The following is a 25,446-nucleotide window of genomic DNA, read 5'->3' on the forward strand; positions in this document are numbered from 1 at the left end:
TAGACTGCATTGTTGGGAACCATGTGTTTTGCAGCTACTCCGGCTCCTGTGCACTCTTCCAGGGTTTCCTTTGTGCACAGCCAAGCCTGGGTCCCGGCACTCTAACCTGCAGTGCACCACCTCCTGAGTTGTCCTCCGGCGTCGTGGGACCCTCTTTCGTGACTTGGGGTGAGCTCTAGTTCACTCCGCTTTGTAGTGCCTGTTCCGGCACTTCTGTGGGTGCTGCTTGCTTCTGAGAGGGCTCTTTGTCTTGCTGGACGCCCCCTCTGTTTCCTCACGCAATTGGTGACATCCTGGTCCCTCCTGGGCCACAGCAGCATCCAAAAACCCTAACTGCAACCCTTGCAGCTAGCAAGGCTTGTTTGTGGTCTTTCTGCACGGAAACACCTCTGCACAACTCTTCACGACGTGGGACATCCATCTTCTAAAGGGGACGTTTCTAGCCCTTGTCGTTCTTGCAGAATCCACAGCTTCTACCATCCGGTGGCAGCTTCTTTGCACCCACAGCTGGCATTTCCTGGGTATCTGCCCACTCCCGACTTGATCGTGACTCTTGGACTTGGTCCCCTTGTTCCACAGGTACTCTCATCAGGAAATCCATCATTGTTGCATTGCTGGTGTTGGTCTTCATTGCAGAATTCCCCTATCACGACTTCTGTGCTCTTTGGGGAACTTAGGTGCACTTTGCACCCACTTTTCAGGGTCTTGGGGTGGGCTATTTTTCTAACCCTCACTGTTTTCTTACAGTCCCAGCGACCCTCTACAAGGTCACATAGGTTTGGGGTCCATTCGTGGTTCGCATTCCACTTCTAGAGTATATGGTTTGTGTTGCCCCACCCCTATGTGCCACATTGCATTCTATTGTGACTATACATTGCACTGTTTTCTATTACTATTACTGCATATTTTGGTATTGTGTACATATATCTTGTGTATATTTGCTATCCTCATACTGAGGGTACTCACTGAGATACTTTGGCATATTGTCATAAAAATAAAGTACCTTTATTTTTAGTATATCTGTGTATTGTGTTTTCTTATGATATTGTGCATATGACACTAGTGGTACTGTAGGAGCTTCACTCGTCTCCTAGTTCAGCCTAAGCTGCTCTGCTAAGCTACCTTTTCTATCAGCCTAAGCTGCTAGACACCCCTCTACACTAATGAGGGATACCTGGGCCTGGTGCAAGGTATAACGACCCCTTGGTACTCACTACAAGCCAGTCCAGGCTCCTACACTAACAATTCCCGTAAGGATGAGATCAAAAGAGCGAAAACAAATGTTATTATGAAAACGTCTTTTGCTCCAGTCCCAAGCTTTCAGCTGGAGTTTTTCTGTTATCAAGGAACTCTGTGCATCTCCTAAACTAGCGCAGCTGTGTCATCAAATTATTGTTGCAACAAGATTACTGACGTTTTCAAGAGTATGATCAAGAAATTTCAAGTATTGTGAAAGCCAGCCAAATACTATCCCCCAGGTTTACTACAGGTTATTTTTCGAGCCATGCAGCTCCTCTTACCCAGTTCGTTGTTCCGGATTAGGCTAACTTCCCATCCCTCGTGGTCAGCTACAAAGCTTCTGGTTCCCCTCTGGACCATTTGCCTGTGCCCTTGTTATACCGGACATCTTTGGTGTGGACTTCTTCCACACTTCTTGCCTTCACTCTTTCTGTTTTCAGATTTTGTTTTTGTTGGCATTAACCATCTGTGCACTTTACCAGTGCTAAAATGCGTCTGCTCTCTCCCTAAAATATAGTAAAATTAGCCTACACATGATTGCCACATTTAATCTACTTATATGTCTGTAGTATATGGCGCTACATGTACCCAGGGTCTGTACATTAAATACTACTAATGAGCCGGCAGCACTCATTGTGTCACCCACTCATTTAGCACTTTAAAACATCTCAGGCCTGCCACTGCAGCCTGTGTTGCAGTTTTAAAACTGCCATTTCAACCTGGCCAAATGAACCTTTTTCCTGGCATAAACCTTCCTTTTCAATACGTGTAAGTCGCCCCAAATTTAAGCCCTAAAGGCTCTTAGGGCAGGGTGCATTGTATTTAAAAAGGAGGACATGTGTTCCTAAGTTGTACATGTTCTGCAGTGAAAACTCATAAATTCGTTTTCCACTACTATAAAGCCTATCTCTCCCATTGCAAAACATTGAATGACCTTATTACAATTAGTAATAGCTGACATTTTATTGGGATCAGGTAGGAATGTCATGTGTAGACTCAAATGAATTGTGATTTAAAATACTATTTAGTGGCATACTTCTGTAAATACCACTTTTAGAAAGTTGTCATTTTCCTGCCCTAACCTTTGTGCCTTCTGCCAGTGTAGTAGGTCACATGACTGTGAATGACTCTGCTGTTGGGTTTTTTGTATTTCTCTCAGACAGTGAGACAAAACGGCATTAGGTGTTGGCAGAATGGACCATCTGGCAAGGATGTTTGGGAGCAGAACTGTTCCCTGCCCCACTTACACTTCAAAGGGCTTGCCTCCAGCACACACAAAGGAACCTGACACCACCCTTTAGACACCCCAGTCTTCTTGGAGCCTTGACAGGGGAAAGGAAGAACTTTCCTTAACCAGATGTGGGGATAGCCCAAGATGTCCCCCACTTCAAAGGCTGGCATCAGGTATAAATATTGGACCCTCAGAACAACTCATCAGTAGGATGACGACTTCAGAAGGACTGACATGTTTCCCTTGAGGCCTGCCTTGTTCTCCAGAGGACTGTCCCACTACTACCAGAGGGCTGCCTTGCTGCTTGAGGTCCACCCTGCTGCTTGAGGGCTGCCCAGCTCCCCAGAGGACTACCCTACTGCTTGAAGGCGTGCCTTGCTCCTTGAAGGAGAATTGGACAATCTCTTGAACCCAGGGCCAATAGAAGTGACTGTATGGACTAGTTGGCTGGCCTCCTGTGGGAGCTACAGGGACATAACACGCTCCACAGACCTTGAAAGCTGCACCTGGTCTCTGCTGTAGTGAGTCCTAAAGTAGTGCCCCCAGGTGTTAGACCCTTGGAAGTTGTGTTAGAGGTGCTGCTCCTGCCTAACCGTAAAGGGTGGGGGCAGAAGAACCGACAGGAAACTGGGGCCTACCTGCCAGCCAATCTGCCCAAGATGCATGGCATGAATTCATAGTAGCTCTTCTCTGCAGGAGCAATCCAGTTGGAAGTTTTCGACTTCCAAAAAGTTGTCAAAGTCAGAAAGTAAAAATTTTTGACAGGCTCTATGCCCCCCCCAATCAACAACAATGCCATCGGACTGTAAATCGAGAATTTCCAGCTTAGAACTTTTTCCCGCCATTGTTGAAATCTTCACCGAGACTTCCCCAATGATGATGCTACTTTCGTGTACACATCATGATACATCATACTACCTTGCTATTCTGAGATCTTTCTTTTCCTCAGCTTTTCTTCAAAATGTCTTGCCACTCCAAAGGTAAGCAGAGATAGGCCCAAATACACCTTGTGTATCTGACCCACGGTCTATCGGGGTTGGCCTTAAGTTATGACTTTGCCCTGGTCTAGCATGACCAGGTACTTGCAGTGGAGCTTTGATCTGTCTGGTGATAGATTTCACTAAGAACTTTAAAAATGAATAACTCCTGTTTTACTGATTGGTTTTAGTTTAAATTTGGTGTCATTTCATTTGTGAACATTTTCTCTATTGCCCTACATTTATTTGGGATTTTTCTAATCTTGTGTTTTCACTTTATCACTTACTGCATAAATACTCCTCCTTCAGCGAGGCAAATCAGCAAGCAGAGGCTAACTGCCAATTCAATGCTGATGGCTGCAGCTTTGACAGTGATTCTAGTCTCTAACAGTTCTCCAGACAGAAAGTTGGCAAAACATTTCTAAGTCCTACTTGCTGCAGTTGGGCGACAGAAGGAGAGCACGCTAACACCAGCAAAGGGTCTAGCCCAAGGTCTCACCACTATTTTTAAACTTTTCTAAGAGGTGGACAAACTTTCCTATTTCTGAAGTTTTTACCAACTTAAATGTATGGTAGAAATGTTTGTGAAACCCATGGGCAAACCTAGAAACTAAATATTTCTACAAACTAGAAAAAAATCGGAACTTATTAAGGTGCTTGTTCTATAACTCAAGGGTTTTTAAAAAAATTGTATATGTAACTGGTAAAAAAATATATATTGGGAAAAAGAGTTCAATATGTAACCTTTTGCATTGAAAGCAGAACTATGAAAGCAAAATCTGAGACACAGAGACAATTATTTAGCAGTGTCTTGCAATGAAATTTCATTGTACCTATCATGCAATAATTGATTATGAAGATTCAAATAAATAAAAACTGGGTATGTAAGAAAGCTATGCATACCTTAAATGTATACAGAAATTTTGATTTACCAATAGGGATTTTTTGTTCAAACCAAATTCAGGATTAGTCATCATGCTAGGTAACTCTGAGGAAATGTTGTCAAAAAAGTTTTTTTTTGTGTGTGAATGCTGACTTACAATAGGAAGCCAAAATATAGCAAATGCAAAAAAATAATAACAAATGTTTTACTACACAGAGTTCCGACATTTTCCCTGTAAAAATAGTAGCCCAAATGTGTGAATAGTCATATTGACCTGAATAGGAAAGGCCCAGCAACACAACCATAGGAGGGAAACAGAGATACATATAGCTCCTGATAAGGGGTGCTATAAAATAAATTGTATAGTTAGCACCCATGCAGTTAGAAGTAAATAATGCAGCTGAGGATCATAACTCTATATACTGGTAATTCTGTGTTTCATACTGCTACTGGCAGTGACAGACTATTAGATGAAGTGAGGAGGAATCAATCTTTAGGTGTGTTGAAAATATTTGTCCAAGACTACTCAGAATTTGCAAAAATGATCTATTTCAACTCTAGGATACTAAACGCTGTAACTGCTGCATGTGACATCTCATAGATGACTGAGAGGTTAATGCCAATGTGTTAGACCTGGCATCCTTACCCAATAATTTTTGCGTTTGCATCCTGTTTTGTGGCAGTAATGTTTTGTTGGCCTTATGACTCTGAGCACTCTACCACTGCTAACCTTTGGTAAAGTGCATATGCTTCTCTAAACCTGGTAACAGTGGTGTATCAACCATTGGCATATTTCATTGACATGTAAGACCCTTGTAAAGTGGTATACAGATACCCAGAGCCTGTAAATTAAATGCTACTAGAGGGCCCGCAGCACTGATTGTGCCACCCACTTAAGTAGCGTTGTAAACATCTCTCAGGCCTGCCACTGCAGAGCCAGTGTGTGCAGACTCACTGCCACCTCGACTTGGCATTCAAAACCTCTTGCCAAGCTTTAAACTCCCAGTTTCTTCACATACCTCATCCCTAAGATAGGCCCTATGTATCCCATAGGGCAAGGTGTCATGTGCATAAAAGGCAAGACACTTACTCTTTCGTTTTTCATGTCCTGGTAATGAAAAACTATCCAAGGTTGTTTTACATTACTGCAAGGCCTGATCCTCTCACAGGCCAGCACTGGCAATTCCTTAAATACTTTAAAGCTGTAATTTCAGTTCAGAGAGGAGTAGCTGCATCATATTTAGTATAATTGGAATGGTAATTATAAATCATCTTCACTGGTAAAGCTGGATTTAATATGATTTTTAAAATGCCACTGGAGCAAAGACTGTTGTGTGTCAGGATCTCCACTCTGCCAGGATGGACAGTTCCCAGGAACTGCTGCCCAGTCTTTTTGTGTTCCCATGCTGCCTGCTGATCTATGTCCTGCAAACCAAGAACCAAGCACTACCCCAGAGTGACTCCAAGGGCTTGCTGGCTTGCTTCCTGTCCTTCCTGAGGTCTCAGGGGCATCAAAGCCGTTGTGAGTAGCTAGTTTGATTCTGCAGCAGCGATCATCATAAGCTCCGTGGGTGGTGTAATTGGAATTTGCCACATGGTTCATCTAAGACATGCTCTCTACGTGGGAGTGCCTTTCTGTATAATCGGCTGTAGCCAGAGTGTGGTGTACATCTACTCTGTTCATCCCTCTTCAGGAGACAGGGAACGCCCTTGCTGCCAGACTCCGCTGGAGAGCGCGACCCCTTGCTGTATCCTACGCTTAACATAGACCTGGCCTCGAGGACCACACAAACGTGAGGGGTGCACCTTTTTGGCCCTCTCCGAGTGCTGCAGCAAGAGGCACACTGCGCAGTTATCCAGACAATGGTAACTCCTTGCCAGATCTGCGAGTGGTGCTCCAGCCCAACTCTGCTCTCCACTGCAACCTCGTCACTCACCAGGTATTTTCCTCTGTGTGAGATAGCAGCAGTGCGATCCAAAACTCAACTTGGACCTGAGCGGTCCCTACATTGTCTCAATGCGCTCCTTGGAGTGAACTGAAGGTTTCCCGCACAGGACCGTGAAAGGCTCTAAAATGAAACTTGTGTAAAACACTGCTTTGATATACTCTAAAATTAAATATCTCTCAATGTACTGATGGGATTTGTGTCATTTTAGTCTTGACCTGTTCAGATAAACCTCCTGTATTCTTCAAACCGATGTGGAGTCTTTTTTGTGGTGTTTCACTGTGATTACTGCATGAGTGTTACACAAATACTTTACACATTGCCTTCTAAGTTAAGCCTGCCTGCTCTGCGCCAAGCTATCAGAGGATGAGCACAGGTCAATTTAAGTTATGCATTTGGCTTACCCTGACTAGGATTGTGGTCCGTGTTTGGCCAGGGTGCATACCGCTACCAACTAGAGACACAATTTATAACACAATGTAGCAGTCACATTATTTGCCACATAATAAATAGCCTAAAAAATAAATTAAATTGATTGTCACACCAATTTATCTCTTCAGACCCAACAACCATAGCCACATGGAAAAGAGCCACAAGACAAATCATGAGAGAGACACACAGACTAGTAAAAGTCAGAGCAAGAAAAGACACATAAGGAACACATCTGCCACCACCAACCACAAACTTCATGGTGCACTTCAGAAGTATACCTATATACATACATTTTCCTGTGGACTGAACTGTAACATGCTAAGATACCTGGCAATCAATATCCTGATCCATGATCCCAAGTCTGCAAAGTGCTCCTAAAAACACACCTTCCATCAATAGTCACCATCAGCATGGCTGAGCAGAACGTCTATGCCAAGTCAATGCACAAAATCATACAACTAGCAACTTGACACCAAACACATAGTGCACCTCTCATTTTCACACAGGAAAGCTCACCCATTTAGGAAAGGCATGGGTTAAAATACATTGCACACTAATGAGGCCACATTTTAATGTAATTCCAAAATCACTGCCATCTTCTCTTCTTGTAGTTCTAGTCTTACATACCTATAATGACTTGTAAGAATGGCACATGCACAAATAGAAAATACGTCTGTAGCCATGTCACAGTTATCCAACAGCAATGTACCTTCTTGCCAGTATGAATGCTGTCCATGTCTGCAGAGTGGCAAAGCGCATCAAAAAATAAAAAATGACTGCAGTCAAAAGCTAATAGAAATACACTAAAAAGTACAAACTCCTCCAGGACCAACCCATACCAACAGGGATCTAAGCACCTGCTTATCAGCATTTACCCATGACATTGCCTGGTCCTACTCCCTGAACACTGCCTGCCAGCAGCTCCTTGTGTACCACATGTCAACATTAAAGATGTCTCCAGTTACACAAGTCTCAAAACCCATTAGAACTAGTCACAGGGAAGGTGATGTGTGTGCAATGTACTCCTAAAAGTTATAACCTCGTAAGCACACTCATGGTATGTGTGTCAATATGTCCCAATATAAGGTAGAAAATCAGTATATCAAAAATACAGTCAATTAAGAAGGGTCCAACAGAGTAAGTGAATTCTAGGGCGGAATTAGAAAACGTAGAAAGGTTCTTTTATAAAATGTAAAAGGTACAAACTGCTAGGTTACATAGAAATCGATTGTCATAAAGGCCATCAGTTCATCATTATACAGAAAAGTAGCAAAGTCAGAAAATGCTAAGTCGCAATTGTGCAGCATAATCAGTAGGAAATTGGACAGCATCCCTAGTAGCATGGAAAAGGTCTCTGGCTCACTCCCAAAATCGAGGGTTTTATATGACATTTCCTCATAGAAGAGCATTGAAAGTGCAGAATCGTGGTGTGAGCAAAGAAATACATCCAACAAATCAGATCAAGGATTTTAAAACTGTTTTACAGTCCTAAGATCTAAGCACTAACTCACTACATGTATATTGATTGAGAGATTCTGACATATTGTCATCTGAAGGTGTAAGACCAAATTAGTTACATTAAAAAAAAGTAAGCTATTGTGAAAGAATTCAGCACTGTGCAAGTGGAAGATCCTTGGAAAAACGTTGCATTAGTGAGCCCATGCTAGAGAGTTTTCTTTGAGAACAGTGTCATAAACATAGCTTGCTTGACTACATGCAGCAGAAACAGTGAGGCCCAGCTGAGGCCTAGTTAGCATAAGCCAAGAAAATGTACTTTAACGGGTCACATCCAAATCATTTTAAGAGCAATGGCTCCATGTCAGAGTACACTTATGAATTTAAATGTAAATCACTCATCTTCACATTGTTTATAATGCACATTTTTGATTAATACATAAAAACTTCCTCACTGGTAAGAGACCGGGCTTCGCCAATGACAAAACGTCCATTCATGCACAGGAGTTAAAGCTGCTTGTGAAGCCATCTCATCATTCAGAAAAAAAAAAAGAGTGCACCAGAAAGCTGCATGAAATGTACCCCGGCACATACAGGTACTGGAAGTATTGGTGCGAGGTTGCTGTGGCGCCCTCAAAAAAACATACTGGAGTTCAGAAGTTGAATGAGCAATAAAGAACCCTAAAAAGCCTTAATACATTTTTGTAGTTCAAAGACATTAGGATTGGTATTTACTTTTCCATTTCTAATTTGACTGCAAAGTGAGGGTATTTTGTAAATCGACGATGTAACAATCTTGCTGGGATACAGGAAGTGTGAAAGAAAAGGCTGTATGATGCCAATTTCACACATAGCACTATTTAAATACCTGTAAATGAACTGTACAAATATTTCAAAATATATCAGTCAGCCATTAGGACAGCGTGCATGAGGCACTGTTTTATTTAATTATGAATTGTGATAGAAGCAAGGATTTTAATAGAATCAAAACAAATCAAGACACTTGTGCAAATTACAAATATTTGTCAAAATCCAATTTCTACATATTATTGTATGTACACCATGTAGGTTCATCAGTAAAACTGTGTGTCTGTGCAAATTTAGTGGCAATTTCAATAAAAACTGTGCTGTCTGTAAATGACAGTTGTTGGGCCTGGCCCTTTTTGCAGGGTTATCCCCAAAGTTGTACATTCTTCCTATTTTTCTGACCTGTTTTTGTTGCCATTAGGACCATGAACACTTTACCATTGCTAACCAGTGCTAAAGTGCGTTCACTCCCTGCCTAAAATGTATTGGCAGTTGGTTTATCCATGGTTGGCAGATTTGATTCATTAGTACTGTGATAGCCTCAGTTGGAGCTAGTGTGTTTCTAAGCACTTTACTAAGTGTTAATCTCTGAAAATTGTTATCTTTACTTGCGTATGTTGGACGTTTGTGGTTTTGGTCTTGTTTTACTTAAATAAATATTAACTTTTTTTCTAAACTTGTGTGGAATACTTTTGTGGTGTTTTCACTGTGTTACTGTGTGTGTGTGAACAAACACTTTACACATTGTCTCTAGGATAAGCCTGACTGCTTGAGCCAAGCTACCAAGGGAGTGAGCAGGGGTTATCTTAGCTGTGTGACTCTCTTACCCTGATTAGAGTGAGGGTCACTAATTGGACAGGGTGCAAACCACTGCCAACTAGAGACCTAATTTCTAACAACATTGCACTACTACCAGGCTTTAATAATATATTTGCAATAGTGTGCTCCAAAATGTACCACCGTCTATATGATACAATGTTACCACCAGTGGCACAACGAAACTTGAGGGTGTCCCCCTGCAGAGTACCTGGAGGGTCCCCCCTCTGGATATATTCAGGAGCTCTGAGGCCTGGAAAATGTGATGCAGGGGCCTTTGTTACACCATTGGTTACCACTCTCCTGCTGAATCATTTAGCTTATTTGTAACCTATTTCTTTGTGTGATGGTTGAAGTTTTCACATTCCATATGACTCCAATGATGTAACATTGATGACAGCACCCCGCATCTGAAAACTGCCCCAATACCACTGCCACAACAACACAGTCACATTGTTGCACAGGCCAAGACCAAGCTGATTCCAGCTGTGAGTTTGTTCATCAATCATTTCCTCCCTACCCCAACAACCCCATTTCTTCTTTGTTTTTCTCAGCTCCTTCTGGCTGTTCGAAAATAAAGAGTTGTACCCCGCACTAAGGAGGTTATTAAATGTGTCCTTTCACATTAATAAGCATGCCGTAAAGAGCAAACAAATGACGTGAATGTCATGTTTTATTCATTAATGAGCACCACATTAGCATTCCCTTTGTGGCTTTTCATTAGTAAATTGTGCACTCCCCTAGCTTGCTATAAGCATTAAGGACAAGGATTGGAAAACATGCCGTCCAGCCCCTACAGTAGCCCTATGCGTATCTGTCTGCAGAGTAATCCCCAGGCTTAAAACAAATGGTAGCCCTTGCTGCAAGTAAGGAACAGGTATATGTGATGCGTGTTTTAGAAATAATTATTCAAATCTGTATGTTTCTAATTCTATTGAGCATGTGTAAAGGAGTAATACAATCTGTACCTCAGCCTTAGGTCTGCTTGGAACAGTGCTATAAATGGAAATATAGAAGTGCTGGTACTCACTATTTACAGTACCTGTTTGATACTGAGAAGTGCTGGCACTATTCCCATTAAATGTATTGCAGCAGTGTTGAGAAGTGCAGGTACTCTCCCATACAAATCAAAGAACTGCAGGTACTTAGTACTGGACAGTACCTGCCCATTTAAAGCGCTGCTTGGAACCTAATTCAATTATGTTTCTCTTTAATCCTTCCATTTGAAAGAAAGTGGTCTGGTTACTGGGAACCCCAATAAGTATGAAGTGCAAGGGTGTGGCCCTGTCTGAGCTTCTCAAAAGGATTAATGGATGCCAATGCCATTCCTGTGGGGAACAGTTTCCTGGGTCATTGACGCAAGCTCTTTCCCAAAAAAGCATGGGTGGTAGGGGGACCTGAAGACTCTCTGGTTGCAGATCACTAGCCATTATCAAATCTTTCATGCAAATAACATGGTTAGAGAAGTTATCACTGTCCAATAAGAATAAGCGACCAAGGTGATGAAGAACCTTACATTGAAACCCCACTCTAAAAATAAGCAGGGACAAAGCCCATTCGCCTGGCTGTTTACTTAAGTGAAAGTGTTTCTTTCGTCTGTGTCTTGTGTGTAACTTAGTAGGTGAAAACTGATAAACACTTAGCTAGAAGTGTGAGTGTGTGAATGGATGGAATGAGTGACAGAATGATCAGAGTGTTACACAAGCACCAGCAGCCCCTGATGCACTAGGGGGCATGTTGGACCTGGCACTTTTGGCAGGGTCATCCCCAGACTTTTTGCCTCCTTCCTCATGTTTTTTTCTAACCTGTTTTGGTTGGTTTTAGGACGCTGGGCACTTTTCGCTGCTGACCCATACTAACATGCAAGCACTCTCCCTCTAAATTGCATTGGTGATTGGTTTATCCATGATTGGCATATTTGATTTACTAATAAGTCCCTAGTAAAGTGCGCTGTGTGTGCCCAGGGTCTGTAAATCAAATGCTACTAGTGGGCCTGCAGCATTGATTGTGCCATCCACATGAGTAGCCCTGTAAATGATTCTCAGACTTGCCACCACAGTGTCTGTGTAGGCAGTTTTAAACTGCCAGTTCGACCTGACAAGTGCACACACTTCTTGTAAGTCCCAAACCTTTCCTTTTACTACATGAAAGTCACCCCTAAGGTAGGCCCAAGGCAGCCCCATGGGCTGGGTGCAATGTATTAAAATGTAGGACATGTACTGATGAGTTTTACGTATCCTGATAGTGAAATACTGCTACATTTGAGTTTCACTATTGTAAGACCTATCTCTTCCATGCCTTTAAATATCTTTCAAGTGTAATTTTCTCTTGGGAGCAGATAGAGTTCTGGAGTTTGGGGTCTCTGAACTCACAATTTAAAAATACATCTTTTGGTGAAGTTGGTTTTAAGACTGTAAGTTTGAAAATGCCACTTTTAGAAAGTGGGCATTTTCTTGCTTAACCATTCTGTGACTCTGCCTGTCTGCTGGAATACACGTCTGGGTCAGAGTGGTCAGAATTCATTCTAGACAGACACACAAAGGGAGCTGAGGTGTACCCTGCATATCCTGATGGATCTTACTGGGTTAGAGTGAAGGAAGACGCTGACACTTGCACCTGAATACGGCTGTTCCTGTCCTCACACAAACCAGTCTCCGACCCTCTAGAGTGTGTGTGAGACCACGACAGGGAGAAGCAGGGTCTTATGCACTGAAAAGACTTTCCTTTGAAGTTTGCCTACTTCAAAGGCAGAAATGGGTATAAGTATTGGACTGCTGACCCTACAACTTCAGAACACTTTTGGACTGAGGACATTCTGCCAGGGAGAAGAGCAGGATGCTGGAGGAGGAGCTGCCACTCTGCCTGTTGCTTTGCTGTATTGGTCTGCTGCTATTACTTCTACCCTTGGAGTGAAAGGACTGGACTTTGCTTTCTACGTCCTGCTTTCCAAGATTCAGCAAAGGCTTGAACTGAGCTTGCGTCCTGTTGTGAAGTCTCAGGGACAACAGAGACTTCATCTGCCAGTGCCTGCACTCTTCTGCTGATAGTCCTGACTTACCAAGTGGTGCCAAATCCAGGCCCTCAGCCCCTGGAAGTGAAAGCTGGTAACCCTGAAGAAAACTCCAAGCATGGAGCTGCTATGGCAGAAAAATCAATGCAGCACCTGCACAGCGACTGAAAACTTGACACAGTGCCGGTGAGATAATGCATCGCCTGCTTCAGCACAGATCAATCGTTGCCGTGTGTCTGGATTTTCCATGCATCATCTTTGGGTATCAAATCTTCAATATCAGTGCAAGGAACCGAGGCTACCTGGCTGGAAATCGACACATAATTTTCTTTCGGGAAAGAATCAACACATCGCCTGCCTGGCAGGGAAAGAATTGACGCACGGCCTCACTTGCAAGTAAAGAATCGATGCATTGCTTACTTTTCTGTTGCAGCACCTCTCCTACGGCTTTATTTTTGATGCATACCAGGTACTTTGTGCTAAAACAACACATCCATTGATCCCTATGGATTGAGACTCTACTAACTTTAAAAATTAATATCTTTTCTTGCGTATGTTGAATTTTTGTTGTTTTGATCTTGCTTAACAGATACATATTAGTTCTGGGGTCATTTTGTGGTGTTTTCACTGTGTTACTGTGTGTTGTGTGTGTGTGTGTGTGTGTGTGCGTGTGTATACACATACTTTGCACATTACCTCTGAGATAAGCCTGATGGCTTGTGCCAAGCTAGCAAGGGGGTGAGCAGGGTATATCATAGTTGTGTGACTCCCTTACTATGACTAGAGTGAGGGTCCCTACTTGAACAGTGTATAAGCCTTCTCCCATCTAGAGACCCCATTTCTAACAGGGCACCTGCCCCTACAGGCGCACCCTCAACCCTTCAGGGGGCTCTCATCCAGGCCAAGGTTAATGAATATCTGTGAGATATGGGGGACTAAGGTTTCCCTTCTTGCATTCTACAACACACACCAACATTTTGCGTTATTACACTGGGAATGACTGGCAATTATTAGTTGATTTTGTGGCTTGACAAATGGTTGAATACATGAGTGAATGAGTGGATGCCTGGTAATTGGCCAAGAGATGATTTTTCCATGTTGCTAAAATATCCTGAATCAACTAGAAAGATATTTTCCACAGAATATCCACATCTAAAAGGCGCCATCATTTTCATCTCATGCAGATTTTCAGCTTTTCTGCAAATGACTGAAATTATTTATAGAGCCAACAATGTAACATTAATATCACATATTTTTAGCAAAATATCAGTACCTCAAAATGTTTTCAATGTACATTGCAGTAACGTTTCTTGACTGTAACAACCGTTCTCAATATTTTAGGCCCTGAGGTTTTAAGGTCCTCTTCAATTTTTATCTTCTCTCATTGTTGTTCAAAGTGAAAAGCTTGAATTAATGAATGCAGACACATATGTATCGTGTACTGCTCAAGACCATATCTTCCCTGCACAAGTATTGTTTCTGCTCTTTAGAGGGAAGCGTGATGCTATGCAATGCAGAAGGTACTGAGTGTGTTGGAGTGTGTCTTTAAAAAGCAAATATTAACATGAAAAGCTTGCAAAATATTGTGTGGTAAAGATGCATAGAAAATGTGTTAACGTAGAAAATAATGCACACGTTTGAAATGTGCCCACGGGGAGTGGCTACCAATGTATACGAAGACTAATGAAAGCTGCTAAATTGAATTAACTGTGTACTAATGTTTTTGAATTTGTATTAGTGTAACATAACGAGTTATATATATTAAGAGTTTGCTTATTAATTAATAGGCCATAGCTTAGCGAGGGTCTGGGCCTAGTTGCCTGGTCTCATGTTAAACCGTATTTTCTAACGTGTAATGTGCTGTTTTCCTGAAGGACACAAAGCTGTACTTTTCCAGAAGTTATGTGTGTGTAGCCGTAGTAAATTCTTTCTCATGAGAACCGACTTGTTCAAGGAGACGTTCTTACTGAATGCAACAGTGTAATTCGTAACAGGTGCAAGGTTACTAGAGTAGGGGAAAACAATGGAGACACTGACTGGAGCGCAAAGTGTAACTTTTCTTACCTGACATTCCAACCGATGAAGACGTCAATAACATGGACCAATCCTCGACATGAGAACTGTGGTTTGTGGAAAATTCTGGCGAAATGCATGAAGGATTATTGGACAGAGAAAACGATGCACCAATTATTATCCAATGTGGAGTTAAGGGCAAATTAGGCAGTTTTGATTTAACCGCACGACTCAAGGAGAAGGGGCCATTCTTTTGAGACTTTGCTGTTTATTCTTCCTGTTACCTTAAACCATCTTATACCCGTCCTTACCTGATACTTACTTCTCCTCCATATGAGGGAAGATCCTATTCCTTAGCTATGCTATATCAAGACTTTGCCCCGTCCTATCTCTGCTGAGGATGAATCAACTGATGTCCTGAGGACGAAGACTGAAGCTGTTTGCTGATCTGTTGGATTGGTAACTATCTGATGCAAAATTGTTATTGTCCGTTTGCCTTTCCTTTCTAGGTACCACCTGCTATTTTGATAGAGGCCATAGCTTAGATGTTTTCCAAATTCATGTTTACTAAATGTTTTGCATGAAACCCAACATGCTAATGCTAATCTGTGGTTAGATAAGGTGTTCACAAATACCCTACACAAATAGACAAATAACTGAGTTCTTGCTTTGTTGAATCATGTACTACTGAGACTTTGCTAAGGTGCTTCTTATTGATGACGTGTTAATACTGAATGAATATTCTCTATGCATTGATTAATTGCGTTCTAATGGCAAAACTGAAAAGTTATTAATGAGATGAATTGCTAATGAGATTAACAGAAATTACATTAGATTGCGACTAATGGAGAAATAAATATCCTAACACTTAACTAAATTTGTGTGGTTATTCATGACTGAAAGGTCATCGTGTGTTCAACTCATTGATTCTTACTAAATGTTAATGATTGGGTTGCTTATTAGTTATTGAAATTATTGATTGGTATATTGAACTATTGATTTGTGATGCCAAAGAGACATCTCGTACTGGGAAGTCCCCGAACGTGGTCCAAAGGTCCATTGAACTAAACGTGTCTCCTTGTAAGTTTACTTATCAAGGCTCTGACGCGCTAACAGGTGCTACATGCAGTATGAGTGGGCGAGGGAGAAAAGAGCGAGTAGTAGGTAAATGGTGCCTTAAATACGCCAGAAGTTTTGGTACCTTTCGGAAAAAGCTGCTGCCCCAAGCCTCCCTTCGGTTAGCTGGTCCTATCAGTTGCTAACCACAGGCCTGTGTGCCTTCGAGCCCCATCATGCTCTCTCAGCTCCAGGCTCTACAGCACATCTCAAGTATTTTACCAGAAGAGGCAGAGGCTTGACCCATGGAGCATGGCTAGGCCAGACACCATCACCAGCAGCATCCACGGCAAATAGTCGTGTGTGTCGGGAGCATACCACGTGTCCGACTACACCCATCTTCTCTGCTCTCTGCCTAGCAACGAAGTGGAATGGGAGGACTATCTATTTATAAATGAAGGTTAGGAAACACACTGAAAGCGCAAGTAAGGATTATTTAAGTTGCGAATAATTGTTGTGCATCCGTTACCAACAGTTTTGCATGAATATAATTATGTTTCATATTTGATGGCACATAAACATTGTAATTGTCTCTGTCGTTATCATTGCGCATGGAATGAAAACATGGACAGTGTTCAGGCAACATCTTCTCACATGTCGCATGTCCTGCACTAAGACAGAAAAGCCCTACCTTGCTCGGTCAAGACACACACCAACTGTAGGTATCCAGGTAATGGCTGACACAGCACGCCCCCCACAAAGATGACTACTGGCTAAAGACTAAAAACGTCTGCCTGGCATTCCCCAACATGCGCAAGCGGCACTGTGGGGAACGTCAATGCTAGTTGGATACCTGTATAGGCATCCCGATCCCTTAAAACGCCTGACCATTGTCTATCTCAAGAGCTGTAAAGAGCAGATATGAAATAGGAAGCTACGCCTTTGTTTGTCAATAACGTGGCACAGCTGTGATCAGATACAAAATCCGACGGCAGCCAAGACAAGCCAACAGCTGAATAGTGCGGATTCCACGACTCTCTGTGTGTATTTCTTTTTCTTTTACAGCATGAGCTCTGTTAGACAGATGAAGCTTTCTCGAGACAGAACTGCCAAATGAATGCCATTATTTGTTGATCATCTGGCTAAACCATAAGAAGACAGAAGGCAACTGGTATATGTATATACTCTTCAGTCATTAGGGCTTGGGTGACAGACGTTTCACAGAGAGGGTGCCTTGCAGTGCCCCCCCCCCCGCTCACTATCAATCCTTACATTAAATTCTGACTCAGTAGGAAAAGTAAGAATACGAAACACAACTATCACACTTTTTTGGGGACCAGCCCTAGGTCACTTGTTACAAATTACAGGTTACAAATTCCTTGAAGAAGGTCAAAGGCTCAGAGCCTTATTTAGAGTTTGGTGTAGTCTACCATGCACTTGCAATATGGTGTATGAGACACCAGCCACAGTTGTGTCCCATCCGCCAAACTGTAAATCAGGCTATCAGTTCCCAATATTTTTTGGCACCGCCAATGCACAGCAGCTGCTATCACATTCATAGTGGGGATGTGAAAACCACCAGAAAATCTTTAACATTGTCACAGCCTTACAAGGATCCTTAAATAAATGTATTTTTTAAATTTTACTATATGACATAAGCCTCAATATGCTTTGAACAATGGCAGAAGACTGTGTTAAGGGGTTAATTCGAAGATGAGGTGGACAGTCAGGCTTTTGATTCTATTCTGAAAGGTTAGGGATTTCTCAGAGCAGTTGTGCCATAAAATGATTCTAGTAAAATCAAACCTTCTGTCATGAAAGGGGCGCGATCTAAGAAAGAGGAAGGCTAATGGGGTTCATGGACTACACACAGAGGGCTTTGAAGTCTTATGCAAGAGTAATGTGATCTGGAAGGGTTCTTAGTTGTTTTGTTCGAACTTCAGGTGTCAAAAATAGGATGTGGAATTTGCAGTGGTCTGCTGGTAGTCAGTGCAACTCTTTTAGAAATGTTGAGCATTTTCGATTATTCTTTATAATGGACAATTGGACAAGCTTAAAAAAACATATGCATCCAACATTTCTGGGAAAAATCAGGTCACTCATTGAACACATACTAAAATACGATGCCCAAGCCAGACTTTTGTATTCTCACTTTTTACTCTTTCATCTCTCTTCATTCTAAAACACCTAAACACAGGACCTGAAGACAGAAATCAGAAGGGCAGATGCTTGGTCAGCATGTCGCTCCTTTTGAACAACCATGTTATTAAATTACCAACACTGTCCTTGTATTCTCTCATTAGACCATGCCATAGTTCAAAAGGACAATACCTCGTTACCCAAACGTGACCTAGAACTCCTATTACTGACTTAGGCCCTCATTATGACAATGGCGGTAAAAACTGCCTACCGCTGCGGCGGACTTCCCTGTCACTGATAGAGCCTACCACCATGGTTTTCGTGACGTTACAAACGCCACAGAAACTATGGCAGTAGGCAGTAGTGGCCGCCGGGCTGGAGATTGTTATCTCCAGCACAGTGGCTGCAACCGCCTTGGCGGTCAGAGTGGTACATTGGCGGATTGCCTTCAGTCAACCCACCAATGTCATAATGTGGCGGTAAGTACCACCAGCCTGTTGGCGGTACTACCACCACATTATCTTCGACCGCCGGGGTCATAATGACCCCCTTAGTGTTGATCAGTGGTATGTCAGATCCTATTAGACTTCAAGCTAGTTAGCATGCAAGTAAGAAAATAGCTTTATTAATATACATGATTAATTAAAACCTTTGCATATACAATTACAACTTTCAAATCAGAATTAGGGCAGATTTTACTATAACAAATAACAGTAATAAAACACTGTTTTGTGCTATTGAGTGCAAAGTGCAATTGCAGCATATTTAGTTTTTAATATAAAGCAGGAGCCATCATGTCAGGGCTCCTTTTAGTCACAAGAATTGGTTAAACAAAACTACACATCTCATAGTCAGGGCCTTTGCCACATTTATCTGATTTGGCTTAAGGAAGTCTGGATAGGCACTGTGCACTAGTCAACTTCTTTTGGAGCATGATATACAGGCTTCCCAGATTTGACCATATTAAATGGATTCCAATTTTGTCTGTTTTAGATAAAGGATGTCTAAGTGGGCTCGATGCACTCATTGAGCTTCTTTTGTAGCTGGAAGACAAACTTCCTAGTTCAGATGGTTCCTTTAAGGTAAACACTAGTGATTAGGCCTTGTTGCAAGTTCCTGTGCCATATCAGAGAAAGAGAGGTTTTGATAAAGTGCAACGTGCATTCGTCAGTGCCAGGCAAAACCATAACAGGTGGTTAAAAGACTCAGATTTGTATCTACAGATCCTGCAATTTACTATCTTGAAGAGGGAGTGACATTTTGGGTTAGTCTCATTGATCTTCAGGGCTAGCAGCCTTGCAAACTGGATCTGTGTCAAACAGACGTTCCTAATTGTACAGGCCTAGTATGGGTGAGGTTGCAAGAGATGTGAGCTATTCATATAGGATGCTTCCACCGCCTTTTGTACAGAGAACTGCTCAGATTTTCCAGGTCAGTTACCTGAGAGCGTTTTTGTCTGTCTCTTCAGCACCGACTTGATGGTGATCCGAGACCGTACCAGTATGATTAGTTCTGCTTGGTCTATTTGAAGGGAGGCTAAAGATGTGGTTAAATATTGTGACCAGGCTTTCATTTTTGTGTCAAAGATAGAGCGAAGAGCTGATTTCAGGGTGTTTGGTGGGGGCCGTAATAGTCGTGTGATAGTATTTTAGGTAGGCACCCATGTGGGCCCAGTTCTGGCTTTCCAGGCCTAATTCTACCCTTATCAAGAAGCTCTTTTTTTTTTGTCCTCATTTCATCACCCTTGGTTTGGTTAGTGGTGAAAAGCACAGGCTCGTAGGACCACGGCAAATCTCCGAGTATATAATCCATACCACAGTTAAGCCGCCCCACCTGTTCCCCTAATTGTGATTTTCCCAGACATATATCATCGATCATGTACTATTATTGTCTAGCACCTGATCATAACCAAAGCAACACCCAAAAAAAAAAGGGGGTAAGGAGGAATTCTAATCATTGGACTTGAGAATTCAAGAGTTTCAGGAGGAGGAGGCAAAACGGAAATCTAGGAGAAAAAAAAAAAAAAAAAAAAAACACTATTGATAAAAATTCTCCCAATGCATCCAAAAATTGTCTTTTCTAGAGAGGGGGAATCGTTGTTCCAATGTGCATATTAGTTTTACAGATGATTGCCAGTCCGATGCACGAGGTGGAGAAGGATCAATCCATTTACGACATATTTCTCGTCTAGCTAAGAGAATTAGTATAAACAACAAATGCTCCTGATGTACTGACAGACTCCGATACTTTGCACCCTGTTCCCAGACCCCAAACACCACTGTTGATAGATTTAATACTAAATTAATGTTGAAGATCTCCTTTAAGGTATTCCCTATATCCCCCCAATAGCTCAGCAACTTAGAGCATTGCCAAAACATATGGATATCATCTGCCTTGTCTTCCCCGCATCTTGGACAGTTTTTATGGGTTTTCCCGATAGCTGTTAATCTAGCCGGTGTCCAATACACCCTATGAAGTGTAAACAGGTGATTTTTTTTCAACCCTGCTAGCCTAGTAGTAAGCCACAATTTTGAACAAGACTTTTGCCGCAGTGCTATGACATCTAATGCTGGAAAGATTGCCCCCCACTTCAACAAGGGAAGGGATGCACTATCGTCTGCTGTTTCCAACAGAGCGTGGTACCACAATGCAACCTCTTTATTCATTATTGTCTGGTTTAATTTCCCTTCCCATACACTCCTCCCTATTTCTCCTACTGGTCGAGATTTTACCCAACTAGAAATCTGAAAGTACTTGAATCTAGAAACTGTCCCCCCGGTAGCATCCTGGAAAGCAGACCAACTTAACACTACAGATCCATCTGTTATCTGGCCCCATCTTACCATCCCACTCGCTCTCAAGGGAATTGATAGTTTATCGATGAGGCATTCAGGGGTACCAGGTGAATCCCAAATGGGGGCAGAACTGCAAAAGTAAGGAATCTCTAACGCCCTCCGAAAACACGCCCAAACATTGCATGCCTGTCTGGGAAGTTTCAAACGCACCTTCTTAAAAAACCTAGGATGTCCGAATTTGTATAAGAAATGATCTGCTCCTTCCTCAAGATGTGCTGTTAACGCTCTCCAGACTGAATCATACTCTGACTTTTTCTTCAATAAGAATCTAATGTTTTTAAATTGAAAAGCCAAATAGTACCTAAACAGGTCCGGCGATGCAATACCCCCCCACTCTTTTTTCCTACTCATCCTTTTCCATGAAATCCTTATTCCCTTAGAAGCCCATACAAATGAAGATAGGTCCCCCTGTAGTTTTTTAAACCATTTCTTCTTAAACTCTAATGGGATAGAGTTGAACAAAAAGGTAAATTTTGGCAGAATGCACATCTTCAAAATGTTGGATCTACCGATTATCGTGAGAGGAAGAACGGCCCACGCCTTTAACAGTTTTTTAGTTTCCCTATGAACTATGTCAAAATTCACTTTAGCTACCTCGCTAAGATCAGTTGTTAATCGGATCCCCAAGTATCTAATCTCCTGTTTAACTAAAGGGGAATCATACGTCAAATTCCAACACATTATTTCAGTCTTTTCTGTGTTTATGCTGTACCCAGAAAATCTACCAAATTGTTCCATCAAGGTGTTGACACTAGGTAAAGTAGACCTAACATCGCTCGTATATATCATTAAATCGTCTGCGTATAACGCTAGCTTTTTTTCCCACCCCTGAGTTCGAAATGGAATAACCTCCTTACAAGACCGAAGTAAAATGGCCAAGGGTTCAATGTATAAGTTGAAGAGCAAAGGAGATAGGGGACAACCCTGACGCGTACCCCGCCAGATCCTGAATTCCTGTGATAAATGGCCATTAACCAAAACTCTCGCTAAGGGGCATCTATACAATTCCCCTATCGCCCTAACAAAGGGAACTCCCAAGCCTACTTTTTCCAACACAGCCCTTAAAAACAACCAATTAACGCGGTCAAAGGCCGTAGCCGCATCAAAAGCCAAAATTGCCAATGGGGCCTTCTCTTGTTCCGCTAGATCTATTGCAGCAAATAAGTCGTGAGTTACTTCATGAAGTTGCCTCCCCTTCATGAAGCCCTTTTGATCCATATGTATCAAATTGCCAATGGCTCCCCCCAATCTCTTAGCTAAAATCCCTGTATAAAGTTTGTAGTCCGCATTCAACAAGGAGATGGGCCTATATGATGAACAAGACATTGAGTCATTACCTGGCTTTAGCAGTAAACAAATTATCGCCTCTCTCCAGGAATTCGGTATTTGGGCCCCATCTATCAACATAGAATTAAATAACTCTAGTAAGAATGGAACGAGTTCATCCCCCAAAGCCTTATATAATTCATTGGGTAGACAATCTGGCCCAGCTGCCTTTCCTTTTTTCAACGCTTTTATACCTTCAACAAGCTCATCCTTACTTAACTTATCATTCAATAAGCACATTTTAGACTCCTCTAATGCTGGGAGAGATGCTTTATCTAAAAACTCTCTCACCGACTCTTCCGAGTTAACCGAACTATCTAGGTATATCTCCTGAAAAAAAGATACGAATGCCGCCTCAATCTCTTCTTGCTCCGTACAGATCTGATTCGTAAGTTCGGATTTGACTGATAGGATATGCCTTTTGGAAAGGTCCGACTTAACCTTCCACGCTAACAGCTTACTACAACCTTCTCCATATTCAAAATGTGCATATTGACTACTTTCCCACTTTAACCTGCTGCGATTCTCCAAAAACGCGTCTAAGGAAGACCGAACCTTTTCCTCTTGCTGAGACAGCTCCTCTAATAGATCATTTTTCCCTTCTAACCGTGCATTATACATTGAAACTCGAAGCGTTTTTAATGACACTTCCATGTTGCCCAGCTTTTCCCTCTCTTCTCGATACTTGAATGTAGCTAGACTCACTAACCTTCCTCTTATATAAGCCTTAAATGCATCCCAAACACACCATAAACTAGCAGTACCTTGATTCGTATGAAAAAATTCTCTTGTATCTTTTTTTAATGCTTCTACTATTGCGTCGTCTAAAAGTAAAGCACAATTAATTGAACTTCTAATACCCTTGATTGTGACCCTAATACCCAAGTGTAGTGTTACCGCTGAATGGTCTGAGAGATATGGTATATTATGGGCTACCCTTCTCACCTCTGGGCATAAACTTTTATGAATTAAAAAAAATCTATTCTAGATCTATGCCCATATTTTTTATTGTGAAATGTGTATCTGTCTCCATCTCCCCCTCTCCAATGCCAAACATCTACCATGCCTAAATCCTGCATCGCTTGTTTCACCAATGCCCTTGTTTTAGGTGAATTAACTGTACCCCGGGGAGTTGACTTGTCTTGAGCAGGATCTAACAAAATGTTAAAATCCCCACCTAATACAACTGGGTACCTAGCTGAAAGTAAAATATTAAATAAATCCTGAAATGGCGTTGGATCGTCAATGTTCGGCCCGTAATAACCCGCCACAGTGATCCAATAACCGCATACACACAGTTCTACCACTACCCATCTTCCTCTAAAATCAACCTGTACCAATCCTACCTTAAACCTCGTAAATTTCTTAACTAGAACTGCCACACCTTTTATTGTACTAGTTTGGGAAGAACAAGCACTAAATGAAACCCAGTTCAACTGTTTAAGGCAGCTCTCCCACTCACTTTGTTGAAGGTGGGTTTCCTGTAGTATAATAATCTCCTCCTCCACCAATCGCAAGTATTCAAAAATCTTCCTCCTCCTACCAAGCACCCTTAACCCATTCACGTTCCAAGAAAGAAATCTCAACTTTAAATTGCCATACTCAGACATCGAACAGGAAAGGGAGAACACAAGACGAAAACCCCCCCAAGCTATTAGGCAAGTTATGAGGACTATTCATATTTTTATCCTTTTCAAACCCCTTTACCCAAACCAAACCCCTACACCCTGTGAGTCCCACCCCCACACCCAACACCAACATGCCCCCAAAACCACCCCCCCCGTAGGAACCCTCCCTATTTCTACTAGGATAACCAACCTGTTATCCTTGTTTTTGAACCCCTCGCCGGGCGGGACTTTCCACTAGATCTTATTGAGACGCCTTAATCTGATCTATAAATGCGCTAACCTCCCCGGGGTCTCTCATGTTATACATTTTATTCTTCCACATAATACGGAGAGCAGCCGGGAACCTTAGTTGAACTGTAGCCCCTAGGGCACAAAGTTCCCTCATAAAGTTTCCCAGTTCCCACTGCCTGTCTAACGTTGCTTTAGACACATCTGATCTTATCTTGAAAGACCAATCCCCCATGGAGAAGGCTCCAACTTTAACGGCGTCAGACAGGATTCTTTCCTTAATGGAATATGTGTTAAAATTTATCAAAATCCTCCTAGGGTTCTTTCTTCCAGGATTTTTCTTGAAAGGATCACGATGAACTCTCTGGATGTCCTCATCCAGATTAATCCCTACTGTATCGGGGAGGACCTCCTTGATCAACGCGATCACATAGCCCTTAATGTGCTCCCCTTCCAAACCCTCTGGGACTCCTAAAAGCCTGATGTTGTTTCTCCTCATGTTGTTTTCCAATGTCTCTAACTTGTCCTGCAGCATCTTCTCTCCATGTTTTTAATGCAAAATATCCTTAGAATGGGCTACCACGCGCTCCTCATGAGCCTCCACCACTGCCTCCAATTTCCCCAACCGGTCGGTTAGCAAATTGATTTTAGTTTCCAAAACTTCACAAGCCTCCCGAATCCTAGTTTGGTTAGCTTCTGAAATCTCAAATTTTCCCCTAATCTCGTTGGTAAGAGAGATTAACAAAGCCTGAACATCCATGTCGCGCGATGCAAATCCACTAGAGGAATTACCCTCAACTTCCAACAAGGGTGCTGTCTTAGAGGGACCCTCTCTCTGCTTAACTGGTTCCTCTTCTAGTGGATTTTGGGCTGAATCTACTGCTAAACAGCCTTCAACCGGATCTAATGCCCCAGAATCGGCTAAGGCCGGCTGAATGCCTGCCATAATTTGTGGTGGAGGAATAGCAGTCTGAAAGTACCTTGTAATCAAAGATTCGCTCCTCCCTTGAGGTTCCGTTTGGCTTTCCTCCAGAAGTGGTAGAGAGTTCCCCCCCAATGATGTAATAGAGTCAATCCCCTCACCGTGCAATTTGAGGTCTAGCTCTACTCTACCTGCCTCTAATGTCCCAGATGCCTGAGACCGAGAGTTAACAGTCCCACCTCCGGTGTCAGGCTTGCTTTTCCTTGCAGCAATCGAATCATTGGCTTCTGCCCGAACCCCCCTGGGACGACGTTTAATTGGAGACATGCACCGTGCGGCTCCAACACTCTTGCAATCCCTTCTTACTCCGCTCCCATTTAAGTTACATCTGGTGAAGACCCCCGGAGTTTCCGGTATACTCCCACGAAGATAACAGCGAGAGGTAAAAGATCTTCCGCGTCGCACACCCCTCACTGCTTCTGT

This window comes from Pleurodeles waltl, chromosome 6 (genome assembly GCF_031143425.1).
Source record: "Pleurodeles waltl isolate 20211129_DDA chromosome 6, aPleWal1.hap1.20221129, whole genome shotgun sequence".
Lineage (NCBI taxonomy): Eukaryota > Metazoa > Chordata > Amphibia > Caudata > Salamandridae > Pleurodeles > Pleurodeles waltl.